Below are 13,943 nucleotides of genomic sequence, written 5' to 3' on the forward strand. Positions count from 1 at the left end.
CGTTATGCAACAAAACAAAACTAATATAGAGCTGAGAATATTAATAAATTATTAAAGTGAACCAATATGCAAAAAACAATAAGTAGCTAATGATGAGTCCTGCTAGTTGTTGCAGGCAGTACAACATAGTTTTCATCTTTGGTTAAAATGCTTTTTTAATCACTACTTAAATTCAAGAGGCAGCAGAAGATTGGTTAAACCGTTTAAGGCCTGTTTAAACTCGGTTTCCTCCGGCAGCATCTAAATTCCTACTGGCCTAAACATACTGTAAGGAACTAATTTTCTACTTCAATTAATTAACTCTTGCTAAATTATTTTGACTGTGGGGCTGTGATCATTTTTAAACGTTTTAAAAAAAAAATTAATAAAGAAGGAAAATTTGTTCCAGAGTCTGATTATGAGGGTAATTGTACTAAAAGATCCTTCACCTGATGTAAAGGCAGATTTCAGAAGAAAGTATTACTAGAAGGAGCTCACAGTGATCCTGAAAATGAGTTCACAGAGGTGATTATTAAGTTTACACATCTCACGTTCACCTCTAAAAACAAGTCCCATATTATTTTTGGGTTCTTGTTTATTGCCGTTTGTTTGTTACATTCAGCATCGGCGCTGTAAATCCAAAGGGATGTCCTCGTAGCGTGACTGTATTAAATAAAAACCAGAGCGCTACGCCCAGAGAGGAGGGCCGCTGTCAGCGCCTGCTTGACATGCAGGAGGCGAAAGAACAGGGAAGAAACTGGGGAAATTTAGCCCGAGCAATCCCAATGAATTCAGTGAATCATTAATGTATCATATTGCAGTCAAGTCTGCTTTCCATTTCGATTCATTTTTATTTAGACACCTCGTTTCATGTGAAAATAAATCGCTAAAATAACCGCAAACAGAAATAATCATATTCATAACTATGGGAGCGAGGTAGATGGAGGGAGGAGCTGTGTTACTGTTACTGGATGAGCTGGAGTGAACTGTCTGCTTTCACCTCGCATTGCTTTGCATTTCATCACTTCTTTGACTCACCTTTTGTGCAGCTGTATTTAAAATCTATAACTGTAGAAGAGCAAAACCCCAAACTGGGAACATTTGAAGAGGATGTAAACAATCGCAAGTCATATGTTTTCACTTAAATGTTAGCTGTCGATGATTTTTGGAGTAAACATGCACTTAATCTGACAAAACATCTGCGACAACCACAGCTACCCTTTTTTTTCTCTACATCTGTACCTCTCATGGCACAAAGCCTCGCTAAACATCACCTGTGCATTAAATGATGACACAAAAACACAAAAACATGCAGATTCATGTGCACACACCCACCGAGTGAGACACAGAGAAGTGACAGAGGGACAAAGTCACCGTTTGCAGCTGTTCAAACATGTCATCTACTCTCTTGTTGGGAGCTTCGCATGTAATTACACAGCTGTCACACTGTAATCACACTAATCTCTGCTGAATCACGGGCAAATAGCATGGGCCACTCAGTCATTAAGAGGCATGCCTCCTCTTCATCTGCCGTGTGTTTGTTTTATAAACCTGGAGAGATCATCCGCTTTTCTGCGATGGGAGGGGAATAAAATAAACACAGGACGGATACCAGTGACAGCTTGTGCGATTTCATCGGCAGGAAAAACTAATGTTAGCGTAAGGATCAGCAGTTCCATGCAAAGACGTCCGCTGGGGATTGTTGATCTTAGGAATTAACCTGTGGTCAGGTTGAGTTAGTGCAGTGTCCACTTTTTGATGCCCGAGAGACTTCGCATGAGAGACGAGAGCTGTCAAGTCGTATTGACTAAATGCCAGCTGATGTGACAAGTTCAAAGGAGAGGCTGTAAAAATGAAAGTTTGCTGTCATATGCTTCAGTAAAAAGAAATGACAGATCACTAACAGTCTGATGTGCCAGAATGAAATAAATTGGAAAGAGTCTTTAAAGCCTTCAACACACCAATAGTCACCAACACAGATGTTTTCAATTATTTTTTTCTTGATTCGACTTCTTCTCTGGAGTGGTGGTGTGCATGCAGAGTGGTCCCAATTGACAGCTCACTCTCCTGCTCCTGCTTTTGACCATGTAACAGTGGGGGACCATAGAGATAGATTCAGAGTGGATGTCGAACAGTTTGCCGTGGTCATTTGACTAGTGCAAAAGAAAATGGCAAAACCCCAATGGCAATTGTGTTTGGTAGTTTTGGTAGGGATGCACCAATATCGGATATCGGACCAATACTGACTCAAATAGCCGGGTATCGGTGACAATAGGGACAATCTATTCAATTAAATTCTTTGTATATTTACTACATCAATTATACTGGAATTTAAATGCCTGTTTACATTTTGACAAATATGATTTTTTTTATACATTTAATATACATATAATTCCATACATTCATTTCTATGCATTTGTACCATTTTGTTTTACAAAGTTAGATAAGCTATGATAAAGTCAAGCCTGATGTTGTCTAACACAAAGAAATGATCCCAGTCTCTTCCACACATTGAGGCATACAGCTTATTAATTAAACACTGGCTGCTACAGAGTACCAATCCGATACCCAAAAGGACAGGTAACGTAATCTGTATCTGGACTAAAAAAGTTGGATTGGTGCAACCCAAGGCAACAGTACAGAAAATAAAAACTCTCTGACCATCCTGCTATGTTGATTTAAAAGGGAGTGTCCGATCATTTATCATTCTATTCCTATGAACCTCTTCTGTCACATTTATTAGCACATATGATCTCAGATATATCTCTGGATAGCATAGCCCAATGTCAACCTCCAAAGCCGTCCAATCAACCAGAGAAGGTGAAAGCGATGAAAAGCACTCATGCAAAACACCTGAAGTCAAGCCCAGCCGATATCATTCAGGAGAACTCAAACCCTGTACATCCTGTACCTTGTGACAATTATTTCCTGCTTGAGGGTTTTCTGCTCTCTACATGGTTTTTTTTTTTCATCCACTGAGTGATGTCCACATTGACATGTTTAACCTGCTGCACTTCATAAGTAAAGGAAAGCCCACAGGGGTAATAGAAAGAGTCCGTCCCGTGAAAGTGGTCCATCAGTGAGTCCGAGGCTCGTGCTCTGAGTCTACTACCTCTGGCAAAGTCAAAACAGTCTGCGATCAAACCGTGCCCTATGGAGCCGTCAAACATCCCGAAGCCTCTGGAACATCCTCTATTATCGCCATTCTCACCATCTGGATGGAGAAACGCCAGAGTGGCTACTTCCTGCCCGACTCTTAACTGCTGACTAAGGAGCAGGCAGCTGGACTGACCTTCTACCAACCTTCTCACAACTCCAGAGGGGGAGGATTATTTGTGTCTTACCTTAATGAAATGAACTTTTTGGCTGTGGGAAATGCACTGAAATCCTAAATGTTTAATATATTGTGCTTTGGGTGGAGTTGGTTTGGTGTAGTGCATTTTATTTTTTATGCTTTTCTCAGGCTGAGAACATCTTTGGAAGCACAACATTTAAAGAGGTGCTTTTATGTGCTTTTCAGTTTTACAATTAATGAAATAACTTATCGATAACCACAAAATCATATGAGTATCTGTTGACTTAGACTTTCTTTGGTCGAGGACAGCTCTGTCCTTTGTATTTGGTTTGATTCATCAAATCTGTGTGTAGTGGCAGCAGCCGTTTATAACTGCAGATATAGAGAGGCAAATGCACTCCAAAGCATTAAAAACAATTAATAGCTATTGTAATTTTGAGTGTTGCTGTTCCTGAGTTTCTTCAAATTGATTCTCTGCTCAGGTAGACAATACTCCACTATATCTTCATTTTGCAAATAGTTGTTAGCGTCTATAATAATGCTTTAAATCCTGTACATTGCACATTTAACATCAGAATTTGATAGATTGTTAATGTGAAAGTGATGTTAAATTATATTAAGTATTATTCTTTTTTTTCCCATTCTAAATCAACAGAAAAATTGCTCATCTACTTCATAATAGGTCAACTTTTATTGGAATAAAATGTGATATCTTTCTATCATCTATTGGTTGAAAAGAAAATGCATATTCAGACTAGTATGGGTGAAAATAGAAAAACACCCTCAATACCGCTCACCATGTATTGAGTTTGCAGATGGACTCAGTGCCAGTGGCAATGTAGAGAATTAAGATTTTTTTTTTGATGGTCTTACTCCAGGAATTCTCTGCAGAAGAGAGGATTAAACTATGGTGAGGTTTTAAGGCCGCATACCTCCAGGGCCTCTAAGAAGTTAATCAAATGTGCTGGAAGTTTATTTATATGGCCTGGTGCGATGTATGCATTTGGAATGGCAATGTCGTAATTCTAAACAACCCATGGCTGTTTGAGTTCAACTTACTTTTTCTACAGCTGGTATTCCCCATACATTTGTATAATTTCTCCACTTACCGTTTAAAAAAAAGCATACTCTTCAAAGGGGGGATGTATAAATTGATTGGGTAAGAGCTCTTTCTATCCCCCCACCACAGCAATAAGAACACCAGGGCTATGCATCAGAAATAGACCTTCTATTCATAAGTATGGAGGAAGTGGGGGGTAGAGGAGAGGAAAAAAAAAAACATGTATTGAAACTGGAGGCCTCGCTGAATTGATGGGCACCAGGCGTGGAGCTTTTCTGCGGGGAAATCATTTGCATAATGGGAAAGTGGTTGGAGTTGGAGCTGAGAGCTCTCCTCTTGTGGGGACAGTCAGTGAAGTGGAAGGAGAGAGCTCCTATCAGATAGAAGGCCAATACAAAGGTGCTCTGAGAATGAGATGTACGCCGTCGATATGCTCCTTCTCTTCCCGTCACTTGCCCATTTCATCTGCAAAACAATTTACCAAACAATCTCTCAGATGCCTTCATCCAATATGAACTCGTATATTTGCCTTTTTGAATAAAGACTGCAGAGGAGTTGCTCCGTCTTCATGCGGCTAATGAATCTTGCACAACAGTTCCCAGTGAACTTGCTCTGATAAAAGAGAGAGAGAGAGAGAGGGCAGGCTGATTGATTTGAAAATTAGAAATTCGGCCAAATTTAATTTTTAACGAAGCATCTGTGGAAACTGAAACAGGCCTAAGCTGCAATCAAACATGCAGGCTCACTCTATTACACCATAAAACTCTGCTCACGAGTCATATTCAATCAGCCGCAGGTCCAAACAGTGATCCAAAAGCCATTCCTGCTTTGATAAATACATGAAACCCCAAATGTAGAAACAGTATGTTACTATATTATGGATATTACTTGTGCACATATATTAGAGTGGTGCTCACAAGAAATAACTTGAAAGATATGGAGGACAAAAGCCTATAGACCGCAGCACTGAAAATGTGTCTTACTGCATGATTTATGGGCCTTTGACCATTTTATGCAGTCTTATGATGTATGTGTGCACTTACCAGAAAGGAAGTATGTAGTGTAGGCTAGGAATTGAGGATCGAAGTGAATGATGTTTCAGTCATACATTTTTCAAAAGGCTTCGGAGGTGCTTGGCGGTTTGCTGTTGCCTGGAAAGAATATCAACAGCCGCTTTGCAGATGCGGGAAGGAAAAGAGCAGAGTAGCATTCTCTTCCCGGGATTATATAAAGTAAAAAAAAATAATTAAATATGCTGCTCACAATATTTCTTACACTCTCAATGCTAATATTATGGTATTTACATCCAAAACATGGTGTCCAGGATTCGATTAATGTAAAACCTTATCTTATAGAATGATAGTTGCAGTCAAGTGTTGACCACTGAATATTAATGACGGGAAGCCAGCCATGTAGTTCAGGCAGAAAAGCTGCATCCTGAATCAGCTGATGCTTTTAAGCTGAGTTTCTATACTGTCAACACCTCCTGCACAGTCTGTTTAAGGTGTCAAACTCGCTATTCATCATGGAGGTGCTAATCCTTCTGCTGCTACATCTGTGCATGTCCCGACTTACTTAACGCCATCATGCCGCTTGATCTGCGTCCCACGTGATTACTGAGAAGTGTTATGAGTTATGATTGAAGTTTTGTTTTTTGCAGCTAAATGCAGCTTGTGTTTTACCTAGGATTAGTTTGGCATTAAACGAGATGCTGAGATCCTGCTTGTTGTCACCTTGATGACATGCACATTAGCATGCAACACGCTGTTGTTAGGCAGCGGCATGGTACATTTAATGGCACAGAATAGTTTTGCATCCTCTCCAGTCTTTACAGAGGCCACTCCTGCAGCTTTTTAGCAGCTCTCTGGTGTTAGTGAATGACTTGCCGTCGATTAAAACGAGAAAAAAAAAAAAGAAAAGCTAAATTAATTTGACCTGAGCACAGTTTGTTTCCTAATGTCCGCTTTAATCAGCGGGTGGCTGGTTCTTCACCGTTAATCAACGCAATTAGATTCAACCCAAAGTCCTGACTGCTCACAAACAAATGGATTATATATGCTGGGCGAAAGGTGAATATGGTGTCGCTTTTAATTTGCTCTTCCTCTGCATCAACAACAGAAAATCAGATACTTCCGAAATGCCTTTGTAAGTTCATGTCGTCTGCTCAAAGCTGCAATAAGCACATGCATATGCATTTTTTTTTGGTTAACAATGGAGGCCTTTGGCTCGGATGTATAAACGACAAAGGAATAAATTAATTATTGGTTTTGGTGCTCTCATGGGATTTGTTGATAGTAAGAAAAATAAATTATACCAGTTTCATCTTTTAATAATATAAAGGAATGTTATAACATGAGAATTACATTTTTCATGCAAAAAATATATCCAAATCTACACATGCCACATTATTAGGGCTGGGTATCACTTCAGTATAAACAATACCTGCATTTCAACCTTTTTTGAGCCTAGATCTAAAAAAAAAAAGAAATGATTTGTATGGTTTTGCACGCAGCCAATCACCACAAGTGCTCTTTGATTTAATGCAACGGTAAATTTGCCCATTTCGTTAACAGCGATGGGGGTTAACGGACGGCATTATTATATGATGGGTATCGAATGAAGTACTCTATTGGTATTGTTATCACCTAAAGAGTAGTACTGGTACTGGTATCGTCATTTTATACAATAAGTAGCCCCATGCATCATGATGAGCTCCAAATTATATTGGCTAAACTGCTGTATGTAACTGCAGACATCTGAGCAGTGATCACATTCAAAATACAGGTTGTGTGAGTGGAAAAAGCCCATTGTCTTCAACAAGATGTTCTGTATATCTTTGGTGTTAACCTTAGTGTGAGTGTGAGTGTGTGTGTTAAATATACATACTGATGTTCAATAAATATTCATGTCGGGAGCAGAATAAGATGTCACTTGTTACATATAGAAGAGGGCTGTCACTTACCATTAAAAAAAAATGTCTAATCTAACTATCTAAAAGATATACATTTAAAGAATAAATACATTTTTAGCTTCACCACCAAAGCCTTATGTCAAACAGTATATCATTTTTTTCCACCCTACCTATAGTACATGTACCTACAGTGCTTGACATTTCACTGCTTTTTATACGTCATAAAAGGAAATGTCACATGACTTGACATTAACGAGGACAGACGTCTGACACAACGTTGACTAATACGCAGATACAAAATCAGGCACGTGGAGGAAATGTCCCCAGCGAAGGCCGGTCAGTGTCGAGGAGAGGATTTACCCCAAGGGGCAACCTCCGGGTCTGGAAAGTGAAGCCAACGCTTAAGTGCCTTGAATATGTATTTTTTCCTCTACTGGCTAACATGAGGAGACTCCTCTGGTTGCAAATAGAGCTCTTATTGTATGGAAGTCTATGAGAAAATGACTCTACTTGACTCACTTGATTCATTACCTCAGAAAATATTGTAAACATGAGTTTATGGTTTCAATCTTTAGTTTTAAGGCTTCTTCAATACAGCGTGATATTCATTTCGTAAATTATGGTCCCATTTAAGGTAAAATAGACAAAAAGCATGGTATGATTTAGGGTGGGGCTACCTTGTGATTGACAGGTCACTACTACGGAGTTGTCTGTGTTTTTTAATCTTAGAACTGTAACCCTTTTACAGTGTGTTTTCAGTCCATGAAAATTAAAAGTACGGTTTTAGTTGCCTTAAAATGTTAATTGTAGATGATATTCACTGTTGTACTACACTCCACCCTCTCTGGTTGCGAAAAACCAAGATGGCAGCGGCCAAAATGCCGAACTGGACGCTTCAAAACAGCAGTCCACAAACCAATGGGTGACGTTACAGCGAGTACGTCCATTTCTCACGAACAGCTTATGATCTTCCAACACCAAGCGGATGTCTCCGACCTGCAGAGTAGAATACCCCAGGAAGACGCGTACCCCACTTTTTGAGAAGATTTAAAATACACGGTTCATTATAAAAAACAAAAACAAAGCAGTCCTAGTACAATACCATGCACACTTTGTGGAATTTTCATAGTAAGCAAACATTAAACATAACACATCACCTGTAGGACATGCTTACAATACATAAGACGTATTTATACCAATGGCGTGTCTTATAACAGGATCATCAATAGTGTAATTTATATAATGGCCAGCATTTGATCTGCCCCATGATGGAGGTTTGAGTTGCCATCTCTGAGCATTGTGTTTACCGATTGATCAGGAGTGGGTCTCTTGAAGGATGACAGTGAATTTCAGTATTCCTCCTCGTTTGAAGGCCCTTTTTTTTTTTAAATTCTATTAATATTTGTGCTGCATTTGGATGGAAAACTACTTCGAAAACATTCCTCAGAAATGCTTAATACTGCCCAACTCCGTTCAAGACTCCCTAACTCTGTATTCTCAATGTGTTGCTATGGCTGCTGTAGCTGAGCAGTTAGAGGCAGATCCTCCACTAATCACAGTGTTACATGTCGAAGTGTCCTCAGGTAAGACACCGAACCCCAAATTGCTACCAATGGTTAGGGCAAATTTGTTGGTGCTCGAGTGTGTGAATGAGAGGCAAAATTATAAAGTGCCTTGATAAAAGGGCTACATGAATGCAGCCTTGCCGGTTGGCACCTGTGGCCATGTCTTTTCAAAACTCAACCAATGCACACAAAACAAAGATGGCTTACTCACAAACAGCATCACATCAACAGCAGAAATTATTTAATAGCAACCAATTCACCAATGGAGAGGACAAAATGGTGAGGAAAAGTTCAAAATTTCAAAAAGAAATAGTTTGTATCTCCCCTAACATGGTGGCCTGAGTATCTTTATATCAGGCAGGGATTTTATGTCGTTTAAGAAGCTATTACTGGGCCCATACTGATTTAGGAGAAAAACAACTTGTAAACTGTTTATTTCAAAGCACTTTGGACTTGAGTGATATATATATATATATATATATATATATATATATTTGTTGTATAAGCTAGTTTTTGTATAAGTGGACCATGCACACATCCACCCCTTTGATTTACCTTCTTACTCTGTACTTCTGCTCACTGTCGTATTCCAACAGATATCTATCTATCTATCTATCTATCTATCTATCTATCTATATATATATATATATATATATATATATATATCTCTCTATATATATATATATATATATATATATATATATATATATAGAGAGAGAGAGAGAGATATATATATATATATCTATATATATATATATCTCTCTCTCTATATATATATATATATATATATAGATACATATATATATATATATATATATAGATATAGATAAATATATCTATATATAGATAAATATATCTATATATATGCTCTCTATATATCTGTAGCACAGTAGCTACGTATTAATTCACCACTTACTTTCCTCAACAGCCACATCAGAGATTTGAAGTCTAATGATTTCTGCTGCAGAATAATAGGATCTTTCTTCACGCCACCCTTTGAAGTCAAAGAGCCAGATCGTCAGGGTAAAGACTGCCACTTATGATGTGCCTTAGGTACAAATGAGAGGCATTAGTTTGCTGGACCCTCACATGAATATCAATGGCTCGCTCCATGGACTGGCCTTAGCTGGGCCAGACACTTCCTATTTTTCTCTTATGGGCAGAGAGTTCTCATTGAAAGTATCCAAGGATTCTGTCTGTGTGTTTTGGTTACTGGACCGTATCCAAATATGAGGGACTAGTCTGAAATGACAATGAAGCCGCAGAGAGTTTTACACACTTTATAAATGCTTCAGGACTTTAAAGTCTCATGATGGGTTTCAGTGTTACCGCTATAAAGCTCCCGGTTTAGCAGCAGTGGCGGATGATTTCTGTTGTGTGCACTCTTTAAAGGAATACCTTTGAAAGACATCTAAAAAAGCACAAAATTCCTCATTTTTGTGTATGGATTGTTTGCCGTTTATTTTGTTTCCCTTTCCCACTTTTAAAACTCCAGTACCAGTGAAATCTCCATGCCACAATAAATGAGAAATCAAAATAAGAAGCACCTTAAGGCTGACTGATGTTTTTTATTCCGTACTTCTAAAGCTTTCTGCTCTGATTTATAGAGAGGTTCATGTGTGCTTCCAGGCACATTTGTATAGACTGTTAACTGAACTCTGCATTATGTTCAATAATGAAAAGGGAAGCTCTCTAATAATTGCTCACATTCCTGTGAAAAATGTTTGATTGGGTTTCAATTGCATAAAGAGTTATTACATTAGCAGGTGCTTGTTCAACACAGAATAAAATGCCGTTTTAATTTCATGAACTGGTTGACTGATGACTTAATTGGATAATTTTTAATGTGGTTAAAAACAAAACATAATTTATCAAATGCCTTTTTAAGTCACTGCTGATTACGTCTTGCAAATCATTGCTCACCTGTAAGGATAATAGGTAAAGTCGCATATGGTCGGGCAAAAGCCATCATAATAAGATTTTTGTCTGCGTAGGTAAGGCATGATGATAATAATAAGAACAATAATAGTAACTTTAAATTAATAATATATTAAACGTCAGGTTTTGTGATTGAAAGCTGAAGTGAACTCTCTCTCTCTCTGTGTGATTTCTTTGTTCGGTCATCTCGACTTGAGCAGTATTTCTGCAAAATACCACAAAAATGTGAAAAATTCAAAAGTTTAAAAACGGCCTTTAAACACCGGAGGCATGACGAATAAAAAATACATAAAAATGCAAAATACTCGTCTGTGAATATTCAATATTCCAAGAAAAAGGTTGCCAATAGTCTTTATGCAGGCTGAGGACCAGCTACCGGGATCCCGTTGACCCTGAGCAGCGTCTGGTGGTCTGTCTGAGATAAATTGTTGCACAAGCTACAGTAAGATATTCCGTTGAGTCTCCTATTAGGCGGGGAAACCGCATGTGCAGCTCCTGGCCATGTTAAAGAGGTGGGCAGAGGGACTACTATGGTTTGAGAAAGTTTGCTCACAAGCTTCCCAAGCAGTGATTGACACTTATTATTTTGTTATTATGTCTAACCAATAAATTCCCATGGGTTTTAAGAAACACAACCACTCATGTCTTCAGCCGCGTGGGTTCATTTCATAAGTCGAGTCAGCATTGTTCTGCCTCGCTGTTTTTAAGAGTGTAATTATGCATGTTCCAGGCTAACTCCGATACACAAAACAACTCGAATGAGGGGAGGAATGCAGCTGGGGGAAGGTGCAGATGAGGAAGCACAGGTTCAAAACAAAAAAAAGATGACTTGTCTGTCATGTGTGCAAACAGTACAGACAGAACAAAAGTAAATGGAAAAACTGTCAGAAGGAATAGTGGAGCGGTTGTCGGATAAGCAGGGTAGCAGTGCGCTGCTGTGTGTGTGTGTGTGTGTGTGTGTGTGTGTGTGTGTGTGTGTGTGTGTGTGTGTGTGTGTGTGTGTGTGTGTGTGTGTGTGTGAGCTAGAAAGATGTCCAGGGAGACACAGTCAGATAGCAGGAAGCAGTAACAGTGACTATACAAACTCTACAAAAACTTTATTGATATAAGCCGTAATAGCGTTATTCAAACCTGATACTTATATCTTCTAATTTTGAGTCCACAGAGTTGTAAAATATGTTTAAACTTCACATTGAGATACCTCTCTTAGCAAACATGAAAGTGTAACTTAAAAGTGGGTCTTTATCACTAAATATGAACATTACTCAGAGTCATAATTCATGATGATTTTCTGTTTATCGATCAGTACGAATGATTAATAAGAGCTTTACTGTGACGACAGAGAATCTTGTTCACGGGTGTTTTTAATACGACATCGCTCATCAATCGTTAACGAGGTAAATTAGGATATTAATCATCATGTTGTTATCAGATTATATCACCTGGCGCTATAACAAATAACCCCTTATGAATTATGATTATAAAACCCAACTAGATACCCATTTACTTTCTAATTCATCACAGCTTTTCTATCTGTAATGCGGAATCGAGCGGCACAAACTCCCGGCTAATCCAACAACGGGTAAAGAGGCTGATCTTCGGTGGAGCTGTGGCGGGCAAAGAGGCCACACCCTCAATCACGCTTACCTTTAAACCTTAATATAATTTAAACGGGGGAGTTTTATAAAAATGTAAATGCCAGTACAGTTGTCATGAACGGGTTTATAACCTATAAAGACAAAACGTTTTTTTTTGTTCCAGGCTGTAAACATATTTATTCCTGCTGAAGAGTTGGACATTTTAAACAGGAGGTGACTCGCTTTGATTTGTGGAACTGCAGTTTGTCGCACTTCATTTTTGAGCACTGGAGGTCAAAACAGAACAGTGTTTCAAGTCTGTAAAGCCTCATACATTTTATTTTACATGACAGTTCACACTAGAACGTTATCTCTGCTCTCTGACACAATATATCTGCACATAATGCATCTAATGCATTATTCTATTACTGACAGTAGCTGAAGGATAAGAGCTCTGCACTGAACTATAGCCAAACTTTAAGCTTTTATATGAAACTATGAAACTTATTATACGATTGCCTGTAAAAAAAAAAATCTGCTCATGAAAACGTTGACTATCTTATTGCGCTGCACATAAAAAACACAAATAATAAATACATTTATTATGTTGTTTAGGCAAAAACTTTACAACTCTTTATAATGAGCTACTTTGCACTAGTAACAGCCTGAAAATAATCAACACATGCATGCACCGTTAATGCAATAATACTAATGTTTATGGTCATATGTGTATTTTCTTGCCTTTCCACAGTCAGGTTAAAGACAGAAAGTAGCATCCAATCACGTGAACCCAACACTCCCATGTGACACATGGGCCTCAAGTCTCCCAACTAACAACACGACTCCAGACTGCATCTTTTTTCCCGAACTTTCACGTTTTACCCATCACTACTTTTGCCGTCATCACGTGCTGTTCAGCAGAGAGAGAGAGAGAGAGAGAGAGAGAGAGAGAGAGAGAGAGAGAGAGAGAGAGAGAGAGACATCAACACACAGATGGGATAAGACGTAACGGTCATGAGGTGGATTTGAACAGATGACGCTGGGGGCTTGAGCCTGCTACGGTGCACCTGGACAACTTACAGCGAGATCACAACCGACCGCTACTGTGAATGTAATGGCGAGCTTAAAAAGATACAAGATGTTTATTCATATTTTTTTTTTGGGTCCGTTTCTACAGTGCGTGTAATGGAAAGACACATTTGTATTCTCGAGTCCAACCTGGCTTTACAACAGAGTAAAGATAGAGTCTCTCGAGCATAAAAACAATTGCAAGCTGGCAGCAGTTTTTTTTTTTTTCTGATAATATAATCCCACATTCTTATTATTTCTTGTAGTCTGGTAATGGAGATGGAATAGAAATATGAGACAGGCAAAGCCTCCCCCTGCTCTCCCTCCCTCCCTCCCTCCCCTCAGTCCACTAGCATTAATTTAATGCTTCGTCTATCTAATATAGTAATCCTATAAAATTTTCTGCTACTGTAATTTTGCCCATCATCATCACCTCTGAGTCATGAAGCGCAGACACACAAGTATATATTCCCCGAGACTCCAACTCCATCAGACTCCATACTTTTTCTTCTTTCATTTATACAACTGCAAACTTTGTGTCTGCGCGTGT

This window comes from Anoplopoma fimbria, chromosome 18 (assembly GCF_027596085.1).
Source record: "Anoplopoma fimbria isolate UVic2021 breed Golden Eagle Sablefish chromosome 18, Afim_UVic_2022, whole genome shotgun sequence".
Lineage (NCBI taxonomy): Eukaryota > Metazoa > Chordata > Actinopteri > Perciformes > Anoplopomatidae > Anoplopoma > Anoplopoma fimbria.